This window comes from Brachyhypopomus gauderio, unplaced genomic scaffold (assembly GCF_052324685.1).
Source record: "Brachyhypopomus gauderio isolate BG-103 unplaced genomic scaffold, BGAUD_0.2 sc56, whole genome shotgun sequence".
NCBI classification, from domain to species: Eukaryota; Metazoa; Chordata; class Actinopteri; order Gymnotiformes; family Hypopomidae; genus Brachyhypopomus; species Brachyhypopomus gauderio.
The window spans coordinates 1,988,734-2,009,718 of NW_027506879.1; the positions used below are offsets into that span (position 1 = coordinate 1,988,734).

At 45.8% G+C, this 20,985-nt stretch overlaps 1 long non-coding RNA gene across 1 annotated transcript; it reads right to left on the reverse strand.

The window, feature by feature from the left end:
- Positions 1 to 16,036: 16,036 nt before the first annotated feature.
- LOC143488826 (uncharacterized) lies at positions 16,037 to 20,183 on the reverse strand. Its single transcript, XR_013124546.1, has 3 exons — positions 19,336 to 20,183; positions 18,004 to 18,158; positions 16,037 to 16,173 (listed from the first exon to the last, which is right to left on the reverse strand). It is a non-coding gene; the product is annotated as an uncharacterized LOC143488826 (long non-coding RNA).
- Positions 20,184 to 20,985: the final 802 nt, after the last annotated feature.

Here is a 20,985-nt window from a genome sequence, read left to right on the forward strand (position 1 = left end):
GGGGGAACATACTGATTCACTTCAATATCATATTCACATAATTTGGTTTATTTTAGAACCTCTATTACAAATGCTAAAATGCCAGGAATGTCAAAAATTTTGACTTGAACTTGAACATGACTGGAATGTATATTCACATAGTTATTCAAATCTCTTATTGGAAATTGCAAAAAGTTTCGCTAGGGTCTTTTCTAACAACACAGAAAAAATGAAGCAAATCCATGCAAGCATTGCAAAGATATTCCACTTTGTTCCAAGGAATGTCCAGTTCACCACACCCTGTCCAAATGTGCTAAGTATGTGCCACACCCGGTACACACCCTTAGTCAACCAAGCTAACATGCTAACAAATTCCATACACGAAACCGATGAGCCATTTCAAACAACAACGCTGCACATATTACAGAAAGACCAGAAAATTCCAATGAATAAATTCCATGTCCAAATATGAACGTTATGATATCATATTTATGTCCAATATAGTCCGACAGCATAAGCTAGGTTACCGTAGCCAACTCCGGTAGCATCCGACACGATACAGAGTGCTGCAGCACTCAAACGCTCTAAAACTGTTTATAATCTAACGCTTAGTTAATGTTTAGTATTAGAATATATATTTTGTACAATATCGCTTATGAAAAATTATCCATTGTCACTCACAGTACGTAGAATCGCGTCGTAGCCGGTGTACCATCTCACTTCCGGGTTGGCGAAAATTCCGAAAATTGCCCATATATTCCACACAAAGTAATCCGTTTATGTTCAAAAGTATCCACAATCCACATAAAAACGAACAAAATAATCCATGGCAGCTTCAGTTTCGCCGAACAGTGTGTTCTGGGGAGCTTAGCTTAGGTTAGCAAAGGGTTAGCTTATGTTGCTATGCTAGCGGCCGAAATTGGAAATGAAGCGCCAGTTTCCGAGGGCTCAATTTAAAAATATACTTGACCAATCATGTCATATGAGGGCTGGTTAGCTTCGGAAGGATGTACACTATTGGTTAGAACAGCTTTCAATCACTTCTGAGGCTCCAGCTTGTCTCTGTGGGCTTATTGGTTCACCCTCCCCCCCTCCCCTTCGCACCTCGCCGTGGGAGAGGTTGTAAAACCTGTCATTCAAAGTCACTACCCCACTTTAGACCAATAAAAACCACTCAAATCAAAGCAGAACCGCTGCAGCTTTGTAATGAGGGATCAAATCAGCGTTAAAAACGCTTCTGTGACGCTTAGGGGGCAGATTTGTCGGAGTGTCTCATTCAGGAAGCGGATTTTGGAAAATTTTGCAGTGAGGTGAGCAAGCTTTTTAAGGTACTTAACCACAACGGATCTACGCTGTTAAGGTCTTAAATTAAAGCCTTATTAGTAAACGATTTTTAGGTGACAAAACATTAAGACATTTCACAACATAAATATGTTTTGTAAACGGATATGTCGGGAGACCCCCTCGCGGGGTGCACTTTTGTGGTCAACTTCAAAGCCGGATATCTCGCGATCGGCTGCACGTAGACGGCTGAAACTCGGTAGGCATGTAGATGGGATAGGAAATTTTGATTTAAGCGCTTTTGTTCGGAGATTCATTAATGTTTTGGAAACCACATACTTCAGACACACCCTTACTTCCATCAGAGCAAGCTTGTTCAATGTGTTGCCAGTGGTACTGCTGGTTTAGCATGGTACCTACACATGTATCTGGGGGTTGTGTATATTAGAAGATACAAAGCTACAAACCTGTAAATATCTGTAGAAATGCGTCCTGGGGATATTGAATGTCTCAACAATCTGATCAAAAGACGCAAATGAATCATTTATGAATCATTATAACATATCTGTGAATGAATGTATCCCATGCCTAAACCAAACAATATATGCAGTATCAAGCAGGGATGGCAGAAAAACATGATTTTTTACAATGTGGGCGAGTACTGAGAACCAGGCCTGATAGTTTTCAGGCGCCACGCCGGAATTCCGGCGTACCGACAAGTCCGCGAGAAAAAAAAAATTGAGTGGGAGAAAAATCCGTCAAATCATATTGATAAACCACACGCGCGCGCATGCTATCTGTTTCGAGGCCGAAATATGATCCTTATGATCCTTACGAAGTTCCCAAGTTACAATTTTTCATGGTTACTACACATCTCCCATTTACTGTATAAAGCCTCGTTTGGACCTAAGTGGTTCTGCGTCGTAAACGGAACTTGGTGTTTGGTGTGCGCGGCATCAGGATTAGTTAAACGCAGCTATGGATAAAGGTATTTGTATGTTCCGATTTACACCGAAAAACGATTTACGACGGATCAACGTCGTAACCCGGGGACCTCCTGTATTTCAGACATCGGAAGAGCTTCAGAGGTAGATACAAAATAAATTCAGTATTTTATCTTTATTCTGATTAAGTTAAATTTTTATCAGAAATATAAGTGTTTTTTTTTTTGAGCCGGTACAGGTGGTCAGACGATCTGGTTCATCCTGGCCGCCTTACGGCGTAAGGTGTAATACATGTGTCACGGTGACAGCTCCGGACCCTTCCCTGTGGGCGTGTCATGACGTCGTCTGCGTGCTGTTATGTCCATGTTTGTACTTCCGTGGGTGTGGGTTGTTTGTGAGCGTGTTCGTTTGTTACACCTGTGCCTTGTCTCGAGGTCACGTGGGTCTGTGTAACTCACTTATTTAATGTGCGTTCGCGCAGTGTCGTGTGCTCGTCTTTGTCTAAGTTTCATGCCAGTGTGAGTGTCACTTTGTTGTGCTTGCGCCACCGCAGTGAAGCTACGTGTTCTATGTTCAGTAAAGTTTGTGTTTGCACCCAATCTGCTACGTGTCGTGTCCGTTCCTCCGCACGTCACAACATGAACAAAAGCACAAAATGTATGTTCTAATAAACCAACACAAAATATTTATTAAATTTATTAAATTGTATATATAAAAACTAATACTTGTAATTCTTTTAAACTTTATTTGCATAATTTCTTTGAGTTGTCTGGTATCCTATAATTTACTAACAGTAATGAATAAATAATTAATCATGCCTGTTTTTAACATTTTGTGTCTAATCTAAATATTTAGGTTACAGCATTTTCTCAGAATATTAATAGAAATTAGTTTTTTATTTCACTATAATGATTACCTGACTTATTTATTATTAATTAATTTAAAGATTAATTATTAAATATTCTAAATATGGTACACTAACACTCCACACCCCCCCCCCCCTCCCCGCTCAGAAAAAGTTCAGGCTCAGGAATTTTTCCAACTATCACCCCTGTGAGAACTTACTAACTTTAAAAGACTGTCTAAATTGATTCCAAATTTTTAATGAATGAATTACAACAGGGTTTGAGGTATACTTTTTCATAGGCTCTGAATATGGCATGCCAGAATATAAACGCACATAGTGAAGTGTTCTCACAGGAACCTCTTTCCACATTCAGGCAATCAGGCGCAGGACCTGTTTCAGTCTGTTCCATCCAATAGGAAATCATTTTGATATTCGCTGCCCAATAGTAAAACTGAAAATTCGGCAGTCCCATTCCTCCCCGCTCACATGGTCTCTAATATAGAATTAAGTATGCGTGGTTTCTTTTTATTCCAAATAAAAGAAGAAAATCTTTTATCTAAGGAAATAAAAACTGTTTTTGTTAAGAAAACTGGTATACACTGAAACATTTTCTGTATACACAGAAATTTAGGCAACTGTCACGTAGGGCTACGCCCATCTCTCCTCGTTGTCACTCCAGTGTCTCTGTTCCTCGTGGTTCTGTTGTGTCCTTCCCCTCGCTCCGCATCACCCGCTGCGTTACAGCAATACACTCATTTTTATTGTATTTATTCTGCCTGCTAAAGACATGGGTATTAAATCCCAGTGATTAAGATCTGCTTGTATAGAGGACAATAGAGGAGGAAAATCTGCGGAGAAAAGATCTTTAAATCTGTCAGTGACCCAAACACCAAGGTATTTTATTTTTTCCATGCAAACTTTAAATGGCAACGTGTGAACGAGCAAGGACTCTCTTGCTACCAGATTTATGGGCATCAACTCACTTTTTTGTGTATTCACTTTATACCCAGAAATTTTGCCAAATTCAGAAGACAAACGTGTGTAAACGTGTCAGACAAATAAACCAACATGTCGTCTGGAACTTTATGTTCCCCATCTGCCCTATTGATACCTTTTAATGTCCTCATTACTACGTAGTTGTCACGTTGAGGTCCCCGGCCCCTCCCCTTTGGGTGTGTGTATACGTAGTCCACGTGCTTTGTCTGCGTCAGTGGAACTCCGTGGTGATGGCTATGTCGTGTGAATAATCTGTCTCACCTGTGAATCGTCTCGTAATCACGTAGGGCTAATGTGGTTTGTCTATTTAATGTGCGCTTGCGCAGTGTCCTGTGCTCGTCGTTGTCTCGAGTCTACACGTTTCTGTATTAAACGTTATATGTTTCTTGTGCGCTATTGCGCAATCTCTGGACAAATAAAAGTGACGTCTGTAGCAAGGATCTGGTGTCTCGTCCTTCACTCCACCCCGTTCGTCACAGAACGACGAGCCGACAAGAGACACAAAAATGCCAGGCTACAAGGGGAAGCCGAAGAAGGGCAAGAAGCCCAGTAAGCGGCATCACCGCTCTTCCTCTTCTCCTCCACGCCGCGAAGTTTCGCCCACTCTGGCTCAGCTCGAGGAGGACCCGGTGTGTGCTCACCAGCTGGCCACCACCCGAGGGCTGGAGAACAGGGACCCCGAGCTGGCAGAGATCTTCCGGCAGGGCGCGGTAAGGATCTGGAGGGAGAGACACGCTCCTCCAGCCCGCGCTCTCTCACCTCTGAGGGTGGGCTCGTGCGTCATGGGTGCTACCGAGTCCACCCCAGAGAGCGAGTTCGGAGAGGAGGACTCCGAGGAGGAGGAAGACTACCCCCCGTCGCTGAACGACACGTCCACTGTGGACTACTGTGGAGACGGAGAGGGCTACCCCCCGTCGCCAGACGACGCATCCACGGTGGACTACGGGGAAGAGGAGGAGGAGGAGGAGTCCGAAGAAGAGGACTACCTCCCTCCGCCCGTGGGTCTCTCTACCACCATGGAAAAAGGCGGGGAGGAGTATGACGAGGGGGATTATCCTCCATCTGAAGGCTCCTATATGGAGGAGGAGGAGAGTCCACTCTCCGTAGAAGGAGCAGCTGGGAAGACGAGGAGGAGTCCACCCTCCGATCGCTCTGGCAAGAGTATGATGGACTGCTCCCGGGGTGGCAGCCCGGAGCAGTCCATGGAGTGGAGCCAGGGGTCCGAGGAAGGAATGGACATAGCAGAGGAGCTCCCTCGCACCGCACCCGAGGTGTACGACAGCGATGCTGCACCATACGCGTACGACAGCCGCGCTGCACCCGGCGAGTCCGCCAGCCGCGCTGCACCCGGCGCGTCCGCCAGCCACGCTGCACCCGGCGCGTTCGACAGCTGTGCTGCACCGGGCGCGTGCGACAGCCGCGCTGCACCCGGCGCGTTCGACAGCCGCGCTGCACCGGGCGGTGGCTTCACAGCACAGGTCGGAGGAGGACCGTTTGCTGCAGGTCCCGATCTCTCTCCCCTTGTCGCCCTACTCCTGGCACGTAGCCTGCCGCTCGTGTGTGTGTGCCAGTGTTCGCAAGTCTGCCCGTATGTCTACCCAATCCCTGTGTAAGTGTTCCTGTGTGTGTGTTCGTAAACGTCCCGGTCAACTTGTCTAATGTTTTTTCCCCGGTCTTCCCAGGGAGGGTGTGCTAGGCGATTCATGATGGACGCTTCGCCAAGGGCAGTCACCTCCCAGACGCAGGACTGAGCGCGTCGGATCCGCCCATTGTCGTGGGTTCAGGGCACTCGGTCCTGTTGGCACCCCGGGATGGGTAGTGCCCTTGGAGGGGGCGTCTGTCACGTTGAGGACCCTGGCCCCTCCCCTTTGGGTGTGTGTATACGTAGTCTACGTGCTTTGTCTGCGTCAGTGGAACTCCGTGGTGATGGCTATGTCGTGTGAATAATCTGTCTCACCTGTGAATCGTCTCGTAATCATGTGGGGCTAATGTGGTTTGTCTATTTAATGTGCGCTCGCTCAGTGTCCTGTGCTCGTCGTTGTTTAGAGTCTACACGTTTCTGTGTTAAACGTTATATGTTTCTCGTGCGCTATTGCGCAATCTCTGTGTGGACAAATAAAAGTGACGTCTGTAGCAAGGATCCGGTGTCTCGTCCTTCGCTCCACCCCGTTCGTCACAGTAGTGCTATGGCTAACGGTTCTATTACTATCGCAAAAAGGAGGGGAGACAGTGGTGATCCCTGTCTTGTCCCTCGTGTAAGTGTAAAATATGGTGATGTTGTTATTAGTCTGGACTGCTGTCATTGGCAGTTTGTAAAGAATCTTTATCCATGATATCATATTTGGCCCAAATCCAAATGCTTCAAGCGTGTAAAATAGAAAGTCCCACTCCACCCGAGGAACAGTATTTTTAAAATCGGAAGCTAATTAATTTTATTAACATGTTATTAACCATGAAAATAGGGTAAGACCGATATACATTGAATTTTTAATAAAATCAATATAGTTTTAATGTGTATTAAATGATAAAGCATTTTCAGTTGGAGTAAAAGCATAAAAGATTCTATTGAACAATGTTGGTTTAATAAACAATAAACTTTTTTGTTTTCAAAATCACTAAATTCAGATCAATATGAAAATTATATGAAATAATAAACAGGCATAAGCCTATAGGTACATCATTTGTAAAATGGAATTTGTTAAATAGAAACTCATTGGAGATGTGAAGGTGAATAAAAAAAAAATATTCTGATTGTTTCAATGTTGTACTTTATTGCAAGAGGTGGTGTTTCTTGAATTTGGACTAATGCACTTTTAATTAGGTCCTCTGTATAAATGCTGGCCTATATATATTACTCATATCTATCTCTCTCTCTCTCTCTCTCTCTCTCTCTCTCTCTCTCTCTCTATGCGTGTAAGATCGTGAGGTACTCGACCCACAGCAGGACATATATCCTCTAGCATATGGGAGCCCATTGGTCCAAATGGCCTCTCTGCAGGTCAGGTGAGCATCTGCTCCTTCCTTAGTGTTTGTGTGGTAGAGGCTACAATGCCTCCAGATTGGTCAACCCAACCAACACACCTCATAAGTGTTTATCAACTGAGATAAACCTTCAATCAAATGCAAACATCCAATATAATTTAATTTTAACATTAATACATTATACATGTATTACAGTAAATTGACTTCCATTCAGTATTGTGTTTACTGATACTGCTATGTAAACACTGAACATTCATGGAGGAGTTAATGCAAAATATACTATTTCTCTGAAATTTTAATGTCCTAAATTCAAATAGCCATAGCTATTTAGAAGTTGTTAAAGCCTCTTCCAGCCACAGCCACTAATGTTCAATGCACTAATGCACAACCTGCCATTTTCTATGTCCTCTCTCAGCATTCCTCTACCATGTTCTGTGGTTTTGACTGCAAGTATAGTAAGTAAAAGGCATACTCAACATTATAGACAGCAGTTCCCAATTTCTGAAACTATGTCTCTTTTGTCGAAACTTAACACACAGCAGCCAATGCTACACACACAACAGGCAAAACATCTCACACTTTTGGAAAAAGCACACACTTCAACCAAAAGTCTTGCAACTCTTGCCAAAACCATATTGTTGCATCTAAAGGCTACACACAAATATCAGATGATTAGCCTTTCACATATGTTACTATATATATGACACTGAAGTAACAAATGAATATAGCTACATGAATATTCACAAATATTGAGGTTATTTTTCCATATTCAGTACATTTACACCATAAAGCAGGCGTACTCAACTAAATTTGTCCGCGGTCCAATTTTGGCAGATACCTGTGACCTGAGGTCCGGTGCGGCGGGGGGTGGCGACCGTAAGTTGTTGAGCAGGGGGGGGCGAACGTAAGTTGTTGAGCGGGGGGTGGCAAACGTAACACTCGTGACGGAGTGTTTTTTCAATAGCCTTGAAATAATTGCTCCGGTTTTGTTTTGGCCCGTATCCAGTTAATCAGGAATGAGATTGGGTCCGGACAGGACTGCGTTCGGGTCCGGATCCGGACCGCGGTCTGCCAGTTGAGTACCCCTGCCATAAAGTAAACCACAATTACAAGGGGAAGGTTTTCTTTTTGGTTTTGTATGAACATTACAGCAACACATGCTGTATATACTGTAAACACATGAACAACAAAAAAGAAAAACAAAATGACAAAATAACCTCAAGCTTCCTCAATCACCTGCTGAATGTATTTGCACTGGGGGGGGGGGGGGGGGGGGGGGGGGGGGGTTGGCGACCACCTCCATGCCAAAAAGAACTCAACAGCACTGGAGAGTTTGCTGAAGGTGAATCACAACAAATCATGACTGTTCAGTGAACCAGATTTTGCTTGAGCAAAGTATGTTGTCCCAGACGACAACACACCAGGGGGGTATTCCAAGAAGCGGGTTAAGCGAGAAAATCGGGTAAGTTAACTCAGAACTCACTGAAACTCAAGGTTTTCCGTTCCAGAAACCAAGTTTAAAGAGAAGCTGAGTCAGTTACTATAGCAACTTATGCTCTGAAGCTAACCTGCTCGCTGGCAGGTTAACTTGGACCTGAACCAGAGTTACAAACACGTCATCATGACGTGTCCTTTCCTCGAGGATCATGTGGATATTGAAGCTCAGTTTATTCGCCGAGCTCTTCGTCCATTACTTTCATCAGTAAAATTATTAAGCTTCACATTTCAAATATTACACATCGCAGATCGGCCCTAAATTCTCTCCAGATTGTTATACATCGCTCTTCGTTTTTTGCTAGTGGAAGTTTTTTTTTACAGTGTAGGAGATGCGGGATCTGTCAGCAAAGCTACTATATGTCGGTCTGTCCGAATGTAACGTATAGAACACGCTGAGAGGGATCCTGATGCGGAATAACACGTTCTTTATTTGAATAACTCTGTACAACAAGCCACACGATGAGCAAAGTGACGTATGGCAGGTGCAGAGCAGTAGCGTGGGAGCGGTGGTCAGTGCGGTCCGGGGTCGAGAGGCGAGGGCAGAGTCCGGGAGGTAACCAAGGATCAGGCAGGAGACGTGGTCTAGGGGACAAGCAGAGTTCGGCACACAGAGAGACAATCAGGAATGACGGCTTGGTATGCAACGACATGAGGCAATACTTCGCAACCAGGAAGTGAAGTCTGGGTGCTTAAGTATGCCCGGAATGTGGGCGTGGTAGTGAGACAGGTGAACGTGATTATGTTATCTGCTATTCCTGACAGTACCCCCCCGCAACAGAGCGTCTCCAGACGCTCCACGCCGCGAAGGCGGCCGGCCACGGCCCCGGGGGGCGGGGAAATGCGGGTGTGCAGCGTGAAAGTCGGCGATGAGCGACGGGCAGAGGACATCGCGAGCGGCTACCCAGGCTCGTTCCTCGGGACCATAACCCTCCCAGTCGACGAGATACTGGAGACCCCCACGCCGTCGACGTGATTCCAGCAGCTCCCGTACTATATACGCAGGTCGGCCGTCAATGTCCAGGGGCTCGGGGGGGCGATCCAGAACCGGGGCTACAGACATGGGACTGTAGTGAACAGGCTTTAGGAGGGATACGTGGAAGACGGGATGGACGCGGTATTGAGGGGGCAGCAGCAGTTCGTAGGAAACAGCGTTTATCCTGCGGGTAATCTTGAACGGCCCGATGTATCTAGACTTGAGCTTATGGCAAGGCTGGCGTAGGTTCAAGTTACGAGTGGAGAGCCATACTCGCTGACCGGGGTGATATATGAGCGCGGGGAGACGACGGCGGTCAGCGTTCATACGACGGGTGTGGAGCGCGCGCCGCAGCTGAACGTGTGCGAGCTCCGAGGTGCGGGCACTGTTCTTTAACCAGTCATCCAGAGCGGGGATGTCAGAGGGGGTTTTATCCCAGGGGAAGAACGGCGGCTGGTAGCCGTACACACACTGGAAAGGAGTCAGTTTGGTGGATGAATGTATGATGGAATTGCGTGCGTATTCAGCCCAGGGGACGTACTTGTGCCAGTCTTTCTGGGAAGAGCAGTATTGGCGGAGAAAGCGACCTAGCTCTTGATTGTAGCGCTCCACTTCTCCGTTGGATTGGGGGTGGTATCCGGAGGTTAGACTGGCGGTTATTCCGAGTAACTTGCAGAATTGGGTCCAGACACGGGAGGTGAATTGCACGCCTCTATCCGATACGATATCCTCGGGTAACCCATATATCCGGAAGACGTAGTGGAACACGTCAGAGGCCGTCTCCATGGCAGTGGGCAGTTTCGAGCGAGGGATCAGACGACACATCTTGGAGAACCTATCCACCATCACGATTATCACCGTGTTACCGCCCGAGACAGGCAGGTCCGTAACAAAGTCGATGGCCAGATGAGACCACGGACGGCGGGGGTATCGGCAAGGGGAGGAGCTGACCAGTGGGCAGTGCTCGGGGTGTGCGCGATTGTGCGCATACAACACAGGCGAGTACGTAGTCGCGAATGTCCTCCTCCCAGGACGGCCACCAGTATTTCTGGGCGATCAGGTGTTTGGTGCGAGTTATACCAGGATGACCTGTGCCCGGCGTATCGTGTGCGAGTTGGAGGAGGCGTCCCCGGAGCGGGACCGGGACGTATTGTTTTCCATCGGGACTATCTGCAGGGCCTGGGTCGGCGCGGAGGGCTTCCTCCAGTTCGTCCTGAACATCCCACCGGATGAGGTCAACGAAACAGGATTCTCCGAGAATATGGTTAGGTATCTCGCCGCTCGGCGTCTTCTCGTGAATCCGGGATAATGCATCGGCCTTGGTGTTCTTGGATCCAGGTCGGTAATGTACTGTGAATCTGAAGCGGGTGAAAAACAGCGCCCATCTGGCCTGCCGGGGATTGAGTCGCCTAGCGGACTTGAGATACTCCAGGTTCTTATGGTCTGTATATACCTGGAAAGGGTGCTCTGCTCCCTCTAACCAGTGCCGCCAGTGTTCGAGAGCCAGTTTCATGGCCAGGAGTTCGCGGTCGCCCACGCCATAGTTCACCTCGGCCGGTTGTAATTTTTTGGAAAGATAGGCACACGGGAACAGTTTGGGTGGATTGCCTTGTCTCTGTGAAAGCACTGCCCCCACGCCAACGTCGGATGCATCGACCTCAACGATGAAAGGTAACGAAGGGTCCGGGAGATGCAATATGGGAGCGCTGGTGAACGCGGTTTTCAGCGCTTTAAACGCCTGTTCCGCTTTGGGGTGTCCATATGAAGTGGCGCTTCTTTCCCCCTTTCAGGAGATCGGTAAGGGGGGCCGCCACCGAACCGAAACCCCTGATGAACCGACGACAGAAGTTGGCGAATCCGAGGAAGCGCTGGAGATCTTTAACGGAACGGGGAACAGGCCAGTTTGTGACTGCGTCTACCTTGTTGTTGTCCATACTGATGCAACCCGGCGATAGGGTACAGCCAAGGAAGGAGATGACAGGTGCATGAAACTCGCATTTCTCCGCCTTCACGTACAAGCCGTTCTCTCGCAGACGCTGGAGGACCGAAGAGACGTGAGTTATGTGTTCCTGGATAGAGGGGGAATAGATCAAGATATCGTCTATGTAAACAAACACGTATTTATCAATCATGTCTCGGAATATTTCGTCCATGAAAGCTTGGAACACTGACGGGCTATTAGACAGCCCGTATGGCATTACTAGGTACTCATAGTGCCCCCTGGCGGTGACGAAGGCTGTCTTCCACTCGTCACCAGCGCGAATTCTAATCAGGTTGTAGGCACTCCTGAGATCAAGCTTCGTGAACACTGCAGCCCCCATTAGTCGCTCTTGTGAGGCAGAGATGAAGGGTAGAGGGTAAGCATATTTAGACGTGACAGCATTCAGGGCTCGATAATCAATACAGGGACGTAACCCCCCGTCCTTCTTCTCTACGAAGAAAAACCCAGCCGCGACAGGAGATGTCGACGGGCGAATAAACCCCTTCTGTAGGGCCTCACTGACATAAGATTCCATAGCGGCATCTTCTGGGCGGGAGAGCGGGTACGGCTTAGTTCTCTTGGGCAAGGTTACCCCGGGAAGGAGGTCGATGGCACAGTCGCAGGTTCTGTGTGGAGGGAGTAAACTGGCACGCTCCTTACTGAATACGTCAGCGAATTCTCTGTACTGCTCAGGGACCGCATCGGAGAGAGGTGTGTGAGGACTCTCAACCATCGAGGAGCGAAGGGGTAAATGCATACAATCCTGCTGGCAATGCGATCTCCACGCAACTAATTCGCGTCTTTGCCACGAAATGACAGGGTCATGTTCTCTTAGCCAGGGGAAACCGAGGATGACAGAATCGCGAGGAGCGGAGACCAGGAAGAACTGCCTCATCTCGGTATGGAACAGCCCGACACGGAGGAGCAAGGGCTTGGTACGTCGGTCAACTAATCTGGTACCTATGGGTTGTCCGCTTACTGAGTTAACTCGGAAAGGGGGGTTTACCTCCTCAAGGGGAATGTTTAACGATCTGGCTAGTTCGCTGTCGAGAAAGTCCCCTCCTGCGCCTGAGTCAACTAACGCTGAGTAGCTGCGAGTTACACCTCCCCAGGTGAGCTGTATAGGTAGGTTAAATTGGGAATTACCACAAAGAGAAAGTAATGGAGGGCTTACTTTTGCTTGAGAGGGGGAATTCCCACGGAGACGAGGTGGTCGTGTGGAACATCGGTCTCGGAAATGACCTTCCTCGCCACAGTAGAGGCAGAGTCCTTCGCGCATGCGACGCGCCCTCTCCCGGGGAGTGAGTGGAGACCGGCCCAGCTGCATCGCTTCGGAGTACTCTCGATTGTCCTCTCCGGGGAGACGAGACGACTGGTGAGAAAGAGTGGAAGTGCGTACACCTGCTGTGTTAGGACGGTGAGTAGTGAGCAGCTTATCTATGTTCACTGCTGCTTGTATGAACTCGGAAAGAGTTAAATCTTCATCTTTACAGGCCAACTCAATCTGCAGATCGGTTCTGAGACCGCGGCGGAACACCGTCTTGAGGGCAGTTCCACTCCAGCCACTGCCAGCAGCCAATGTACGGAATTCTCTGGCATAGTCTGCCGCGCTGCGTCTCCCCTGCTTGATTTCACATAACTGGGTGCCGACATCGCGCCCGGCGGCGGGGTGATCGAAGACGGATCGGAGCAGTTCGGAGAAGTGGCGCTCCGTATTCAGGGAGTCGTCTCCGCTACTCCAAAGAGCAGTAGCCCAAGCTCCTGCCTCTCCCGTCAGGAATGTCAGCATAAAATCCACCTTTTGACGATCCGTCTGGAACAGGGCCGGGTGATAGGTGAAGTACATGGAGCACTGCATCAGGAAGTTCTTGCAACGCTCCGGAGACCCGTCATATCGTTCAGGTAGGGCAACTGGCATATTGGCGGGATGCATCGCAACGGTCAGGGGGGCAGAAGACACAGGGCTGGCACCTTGGACGTTCTGGCGTGCAGATTCGGTGAGGGCACGGAGCGCGGTTTCTTGGTTACACGCTGTCTCGGTGAGCTGTTGTATACGCTCCGTCAGGGCCGCGATAGTCGCCTCTTGGCGAGCTAGGTGAGCCTGTGTTTCCGCAGGATCCATGGGAATGGCGAAGTATTCTGTAACGTATAGAACACGCTGAGAGGGATCCTGATGCGGAATAACACGTTCTTTATTTGAATAACTCTGTACAACAAGCCACACGATGAGCAAAGTGACGTATGGCAGGTGCAGAGCAGTAGCGTGGGAGCGGTGGTCAGTGCGGTCCGGGGTCGAGAGGCGAGGGCAGAGTCCGGGAGGTAACCAAGGATCAGGCAGGAGACGTGGTCTAGGGGACAAGCAGAGTTCGGCACACAGAGAGACAATCAGGAATGACGGCTTGGTATGCAACGACATGAGGCAATACTTCGCAACCAGGAAGTGAAGTCTGGGTGCTTAAGTATGCCCGGAATGTGGGCGTGGTGGTGAGACAGGTGAACGTGATTATGTTATCTGCTATTCCTGACACCGAAAACTATGTCCGGCATTAAAATGACTAGTGCCCGGTTTTGTGGTTTTCCTGGGCATAAGCCAGTTATGGACATCAAAGAGGAATTCCACAGCATCGTTGGTTTGTCTTTAATTTACATGGACAATAAAGAAATTAAGCAAAGGAGAAGCTAAGAAGCTATTATAAAGGTACTAACCTTTATAATACTTAATGAATAATGTACTTATCTTTAATGGTAACAAAAATAACGTAGCTATTGTCACCAGCCACTTTCCCTCAAACTGGACATACTTACCTCCCCCTGACTATATCTCAGATTTGCCACCAGTCCAGAGACCAGTCCACCAGCCCTTTGGCACCATGCACCATATCCCTGTCCCATTTACCTACCTCACACCCACTCACACACACTGTACATACTGTACATACTTATCTATTTTACATTTTTTTTGCTTATTTAATGTCTATTCCCTGGCTTGCACCATGACCGTCTTGCACTATGTTGTACTGCACTATGTTGTATGTAATTGCTGCTGTGATATTTTGTAGTATGTAATTGCACTGAGGCCTAGCCTAAAATTGTTTTGTTGTGCTGTACAACCCTGTTTCAGCATACTGACAATAAAGTTGAATTGAATTGAACTGACCGTTCTCCCCATCAAGATCATGTGATGCTTCCCACCTCATCACAAATGTTGAAGCCAGATGGCCAGGATCCGTGTATGATTCACACTGTACAACAAATCTGAATAGAGTAGGCCTGAGGTAATTATGCTAGTTGTTCATATGCAGTGTAATAGTTAAATCATTGCAAACCCTAGTGTGATTATAGGACACTATGACGGCCTCCTTCATGGAGACAGAGGGTATTCCTGCCTGTCCTATAGGCCTACCTTATGACTCCCTATTCAGATCCTGCACCTGGACCACAGTCCCGCTACAATCAGGCCCACAGCAAAACCAGGGCAAGAATTTAAATGACCCTAGGAATCCTCGAGGCCAGGTTCCAGTGCCTGAAGGGGCTCAGAGTAACCCCTGATAGGGCGTGCCACATAATAATGGCATATGTGGTATTACACAACATTGCAACCATCCAGGAAGAGCGACAGCCTACCATCTCTGACATGCCCACAGATGAGGAACCTTACATGCATGTGGGTGACAACAGAGATGGTGGAGTTGTCAGAGACTCCATCAGCAATCACTGCTTTTCACATTAAATCATGCACCACCACCCACCCCACCATCCACCCTGTAACCTTTTAATATACATTACAGTCAAATTCATGACTATGTTCATGTTATGTTTCATTATTTCATTTTACCTGTAAATAAATATATTTTAGAATATATTTTAAGAATAAGATATAGTTATGTACAGCCATACCACTTTGTACTATATTCTTATACTTCATTTTTATCTGATGCCATGTGTGTTTCACACCACTCAGATTAGACCTGGAATTAGTAAGTGTTCAATTAATAATATATTAAAAAACTTAATACAGTATTATAAATGTGGAGAAAATAATAATATAATCGCACCCTTCTGCTAAATATAAAAATATCATTTTCACTCACGCATTAACTCTGTTGGCAATTTTTTGACATGCTGACTGCCTTTCTCTAGCAGCTACCGCAGTATTACATTTACGTTTAATAATATCTAAATATTCTGCATGCGCAGTCATTAATACTTCAAGCTACAGTGGTGTGAAATACGATGCTCAGCTGATTTTCGCGTTTAAGTCCATGATAAATCCTATTTTATCTGCGTTCCATTAAGAATGCCTTTCATAGTTACGCGTGAACGCGCTTCTGTCTGGGTCAACCTACTCAGAGTTGAGCGACCCTGATTATTTTAACTCCAATCAGCCGTTTTGGAACCGAAAACTGAGTATGTCAGATCGGGGTAAGACAACTCAGAGTTTAGGGTTAAGTTTAGAGTTTGTTAAACCCGCTTTCTGGAATACCCCCCAGTACCACATGACTGAAAAACAACACACCAGTACCACATGACTGAATAACAACACACCAGTACCACATATTTGCTTCACTTCAGTTGAATCATGTAGTCCTGCAGTCAAACTGCACCAGTCCTCAGTTGGAAGCAGTCTGGGCCACCTCTCACAAGAAGTCTTGGACCGGTTGTTCTGGTCTGCACCCAAGTGCTGTGTTGACACCTGCTCAAACAAACAGCAACAAGAAGCTAAACATGGCAGGCGTATTTCAAATGGACTGAATATAAGTATCTTCATAATTATGGAGAATGAGTATGTTGTGCTCTGTGTTGAAGAAGGTGATGATGTGCACAGCAGCGTTGGGGAGTAACGAATGACATGTAACGACGTCACGTAATTTACAGTTTTTTACGACTGCTAACATGCATTTGTCTGTAGTCACATTTTCAAAACTCTAAACACAGTGAACACAACATCAGTCTTCAGTGGACTATACAATTAATACAATTCATGTTGTTTTTGCACAAAATGCAGTCATTTTACATGTTTCTATAATGTTTACATTTTCTATACACACGAGGTTATCCAATAACAAGATTCTGGATCATTTTTGTCTAAAATGAAAACCTATGGTTCAAAACCTTAAATGTTGTAAAAAATGCAAAGTTCTGCAAAAACAAAGGCAGCTGAAAAGCTATTACTGTAATACATATTTTGAATGTAGCTTGGAATCCCTAGGGGTTTGATGAAGAAGCATAAAAGATTGATGGCTAAATTAATGCTATTTTATAATATTGCTCATTAAAAGAGCGAATGTACACAGCTAGGTTCACATTTAGGCACGATTTCTGTTAGCTAGCTAATGCTAGTAGTCATGTAGATAATGGTGATGAAGATAAGGGAGCTTGAAACCCTGAGGGGTTTGATTCCTTTGATGAAGGTGCATACAAAAATAAAAGATTGGCTAAATACACTACAATACTGGACTTACACAGCTAGGTTCACCTTTCGGCACAACATGTGCTACTAGCTAGCTTGCTAGCTGGCTAGCTGCTTCTGTGCAAAATTCATGTAATTGATTCATTATAAAATTGTCATGATTTTGTTTTTTGACTTTTGCCTACATTGACAGTCCATTAGTAAATGTTTACTTAGTATGTTTCCGAGTGTCAAAGTATGGTATAGAATAATATAGTATAGATGAGTGTATATGTTTTGGCCATGCGGAACACTGCTATGTGCAGTTTTTGTTTGTTTGTTTATTTTTATAGTTGCTGTCATTCTTTGCACACATGAATCTTGACATTTTGATACTCCATGAAGCTTGATATTGTGACACTGAGTACGTGTCAACAAAACGAGGTGGCACAGAACAAATAGCACACTTTAAACGTTTATTTGATATGATGCGCAGACAACGCACGTAGAACAATCACTTTGAAACATGTATGACTCTAACAAAGACAAGAACAAGACGTTACACACGCACAGCGTGAAAAACGTTAGACTAATGACACGGCTGAACACACACACACAACCACACCCCCACATGTACATACACGGACGTGGATTACGTAGACACACCCCCAAGGGGAGGGGTCCGGGGCTGTAACGTGACAGATATGTAATAAAAAAATTATTGATGAGTCACATTTTATCTCAGTCCTTCAGACTGTATGTATGGGTTCTTGATATCCCTAAAAATGGATAAAGGAAGCAGACCAATATTAGGAATGGACAAGCCCACTGATTCGTTTTCAGATCGAATGTCACATAATACCAAGACTAATATCCCAATACCAATTCTGATACTTCAGAATTTTATTAAATTCTTTGTGATCTTGGATTTTTTGTGTTGTGATTAATTTCATGAACCATAATAATCAGGAAGGCTTTAGTGGTGTCTAAATGATATTCAAGGGGCCCAAGGAAAATATCCCCACACCATTACACCACCAAAGTCAGCCTGAAGCCTGAACCACTGATAAAAAGCAAGATGGATCCATGCTTTATGGATCCATGGATCTACTCAAGTGGATCTACTCACATTACCTTTGTGATGGGGAAAGCAAGGGTGGCTCCTCTGAACGATTCCAAGAATGGAGCTTACAGCAGCATTCCTGGCTGCTCGGATGGATCGGAAGCTAAAGAATGCTGAAAACTGCAGCTGAAGACTTCGGACTGTTTTGGACCGATACCACATCCGTCTGTTTGTACATCATGAATGACATTCAGAGGTTCAAGAGTAGTAGTCATTCACAATCTGACACAGAAGTCTCAATGACATCACGTTCAAGCTGATCTTCCTGCTAGTAGTTGGTGTTATTAGTAGGTGTTAGTAGTTGGTGTTAGTAGTAGGTGTTATTAGTAGGTGTTAGTAGTTGGTGTTAGTAGTTGGTGTTAGTAGTAGGTGTTATTAGTAGGTGTTATTAGTAGGTGTTAGTAGTTGGTGTTAGTAGTTGGTGCTAGTAGTTGGTGTTATTAGTAGGTGCTAGTAGTTGGTGTTAGTAGTAGGTGTTAGTAGTAGGTGTTAGTAGTTGGTGTTAGTAGTTGGTGTTAGTAGTAGGTGTTAGTAGTAGGTGTTAGTAGTAGGTGTTAGTAGTAGGTGTTAGTAGTTGGTGTTATTAGTTGGTGTTATTAGTAGGTGCTAGTAGTTGGTGTTAGTAGTTGGTGCTAGTAGTTGGTGCTAGTAGTTGGTGTTAGTAGTTGGTGTTAGTAGTTGGTGTTAGTAGTAGGTGTTTGTAGTTGGTGTTAGTAGTAGGTGTTCGTAGTTGGTGTTAGTAGTAGGTGTTAGTAGTAGGTGTTATTAGTAGGTGTTAGTAGTAGGTGTTAGTAGTTGGTGTTAGTAGTAGGTGTTAGTAGTAGGTGTTAGTAGTAGGTGTTAGTAGTTGGTGTTAGTAGTTGGTGTTATTAGTAGGTGTTAGTAGTTGGTGTTAGTAGTTGGTGTTAGTAGTAGGTGTTAGTAGTAGGTGTTAGTAGTAGGTGGTGTTAGTAGTAGGTGTTAGTAGTAGGTGTTAGTAGTTGGTGTTAGTAGTTGGTGTTAGTAGTTGGTGTTATTATGATGGTGTCATTATTCCATCCCATCCACAAAACATTTTCAGATAACTTTTATGCTGGCAGAGACGCACATTTCAATACCAGCATATGTCTGTTTCATTACTGTTCTTTATCAATGATTTTATATCATTATTTGTACACACACACACAAACACATGCATGCATGCACGCACGCACGCACACACGCACACACACACACACAAACACATGCATGCACGCACGCACGCGCACACACACACAAACACATGCATGCACGCACACACACACACACACACACACACACACACACATACACACACCATGTATGGCAGCATCCTCCAGCCTTACCTATCATGCAGTTTCCCTCAATGGGGTGGGATGTTACGATGTTTGCTGCACTCTTTCAGTAAGAGGAACAAGCATGCATTGCAGAGTCCTGAAAGCCTAAATAGAATGTCATAATGGCCCTAAAATAGAATAGAATAAAAAAATGAGGTGGCTTTTGCAGCAGGAAAAAAGGTTCTTATGCCAGCTGAATGTGAATCATGGGACAGACTCTATTCTTTCAGGTCCATCGTATAACCCATCACCAATCAAAGAAAAGGTCGTCTGTTTCACACCTTCTACACGCTCTTATTTTGGCAGTAAAGGGTAAGGCAGAGGGCTCCTTGCTCAGGAAATTTCTAGCAACCATTGTATCTGAAGAAAAAAGGAGCCATTGAATGAATGCATATTCCTTTCAAAGTAAAAGAAGGTGTCTTCAGATTTTTGTTACCGCCACCTTGTCTTCAGTACAATTCCCTTTTCTCCTTCAAGTACTCAGGTATCCTATTGTGGGGGCTGTTCATTCTCTTATCATCAGAACACATACGGAAACACACACTACAGCGTGTAGACACACACACACACACACTACAGCGTGTAGACACACACACACACACACACACACTACAGCGTGTAGACATACTGCTACAGATAGACACACATATATACACACACACACACACTACAGCATGTAGACATATTGCTACAGATAGACACACATATACACACACACACACACACACACTACAGCGTGTAGACTTATTGCTACAGATAGACACACAAATACACACACACACACACTCCAGCATGTAGACATACTGCTACACATGGACAAACACACACACACACACACACACTGCAGCATGCACTTGGATCACTTTCCCTTTCTGTTTCTCTTGTGCTCACACTCAAACACTTTTTCTGGCGATCGGCAGGATAAACATGTGGTTGGGTGTAAAATGTGTGCTGATCTCTTGGATGGTAAATGCAGTGTGCTAATACTGAGGTGCTGAGATAAAGCAGAACTGACACGGTCCCTCTCACACGTCAATGTCAAACCTCAGCCCTCATCCACCTGGTTTTCTGGCACGATTAACACGGCCATGTTTGCTTTAGCATCTCTCTCTCTTTCTCTCTTTTCCTTTCCCTATCTCTCTTTTCTCTCCCCCCTCAGAAACAGATGCTGCCTATTGATTAATGGGCCCAACTGTGCTTAAAAAGTCGAAAAATGTCAGCAAGTGTCTTCTCCAGCAGTGTCACTCTCCTTCCTGCAGAACAATGCAGAGCAGGCGGTGTGCCAAGTACCCTCACAACAGGGGTCATGTGCCTGCTCCCCTCCTGCAAGAGGGCAGATATGTACGCGCCTACATAAGGACGTACTAGAGTGTGTGTGAGTGTGTATGTGTGTGTGTGTGTGTGTGTGTGTGTGTGTGTGTCTTGGGGAGGGGGGACTGCAGTAGTTTAGTGCCAGGGGAAGTACAGCTCAATGCTAGCTAATAATAGGATGTCACGTGGGCCACAGAGCTGGACAAGTCCTTGCTGCCAGAGGTTAATCAAAGACCTTTAGAATTTAGGACTTTTGCAGTGTAGTCCAGGCCTGTGAACGGCCACTTCCCAAATGAGGCCTGGGGTAATGCACATGTGATGGGAATGGGACTGACTGCAGCTCACCGT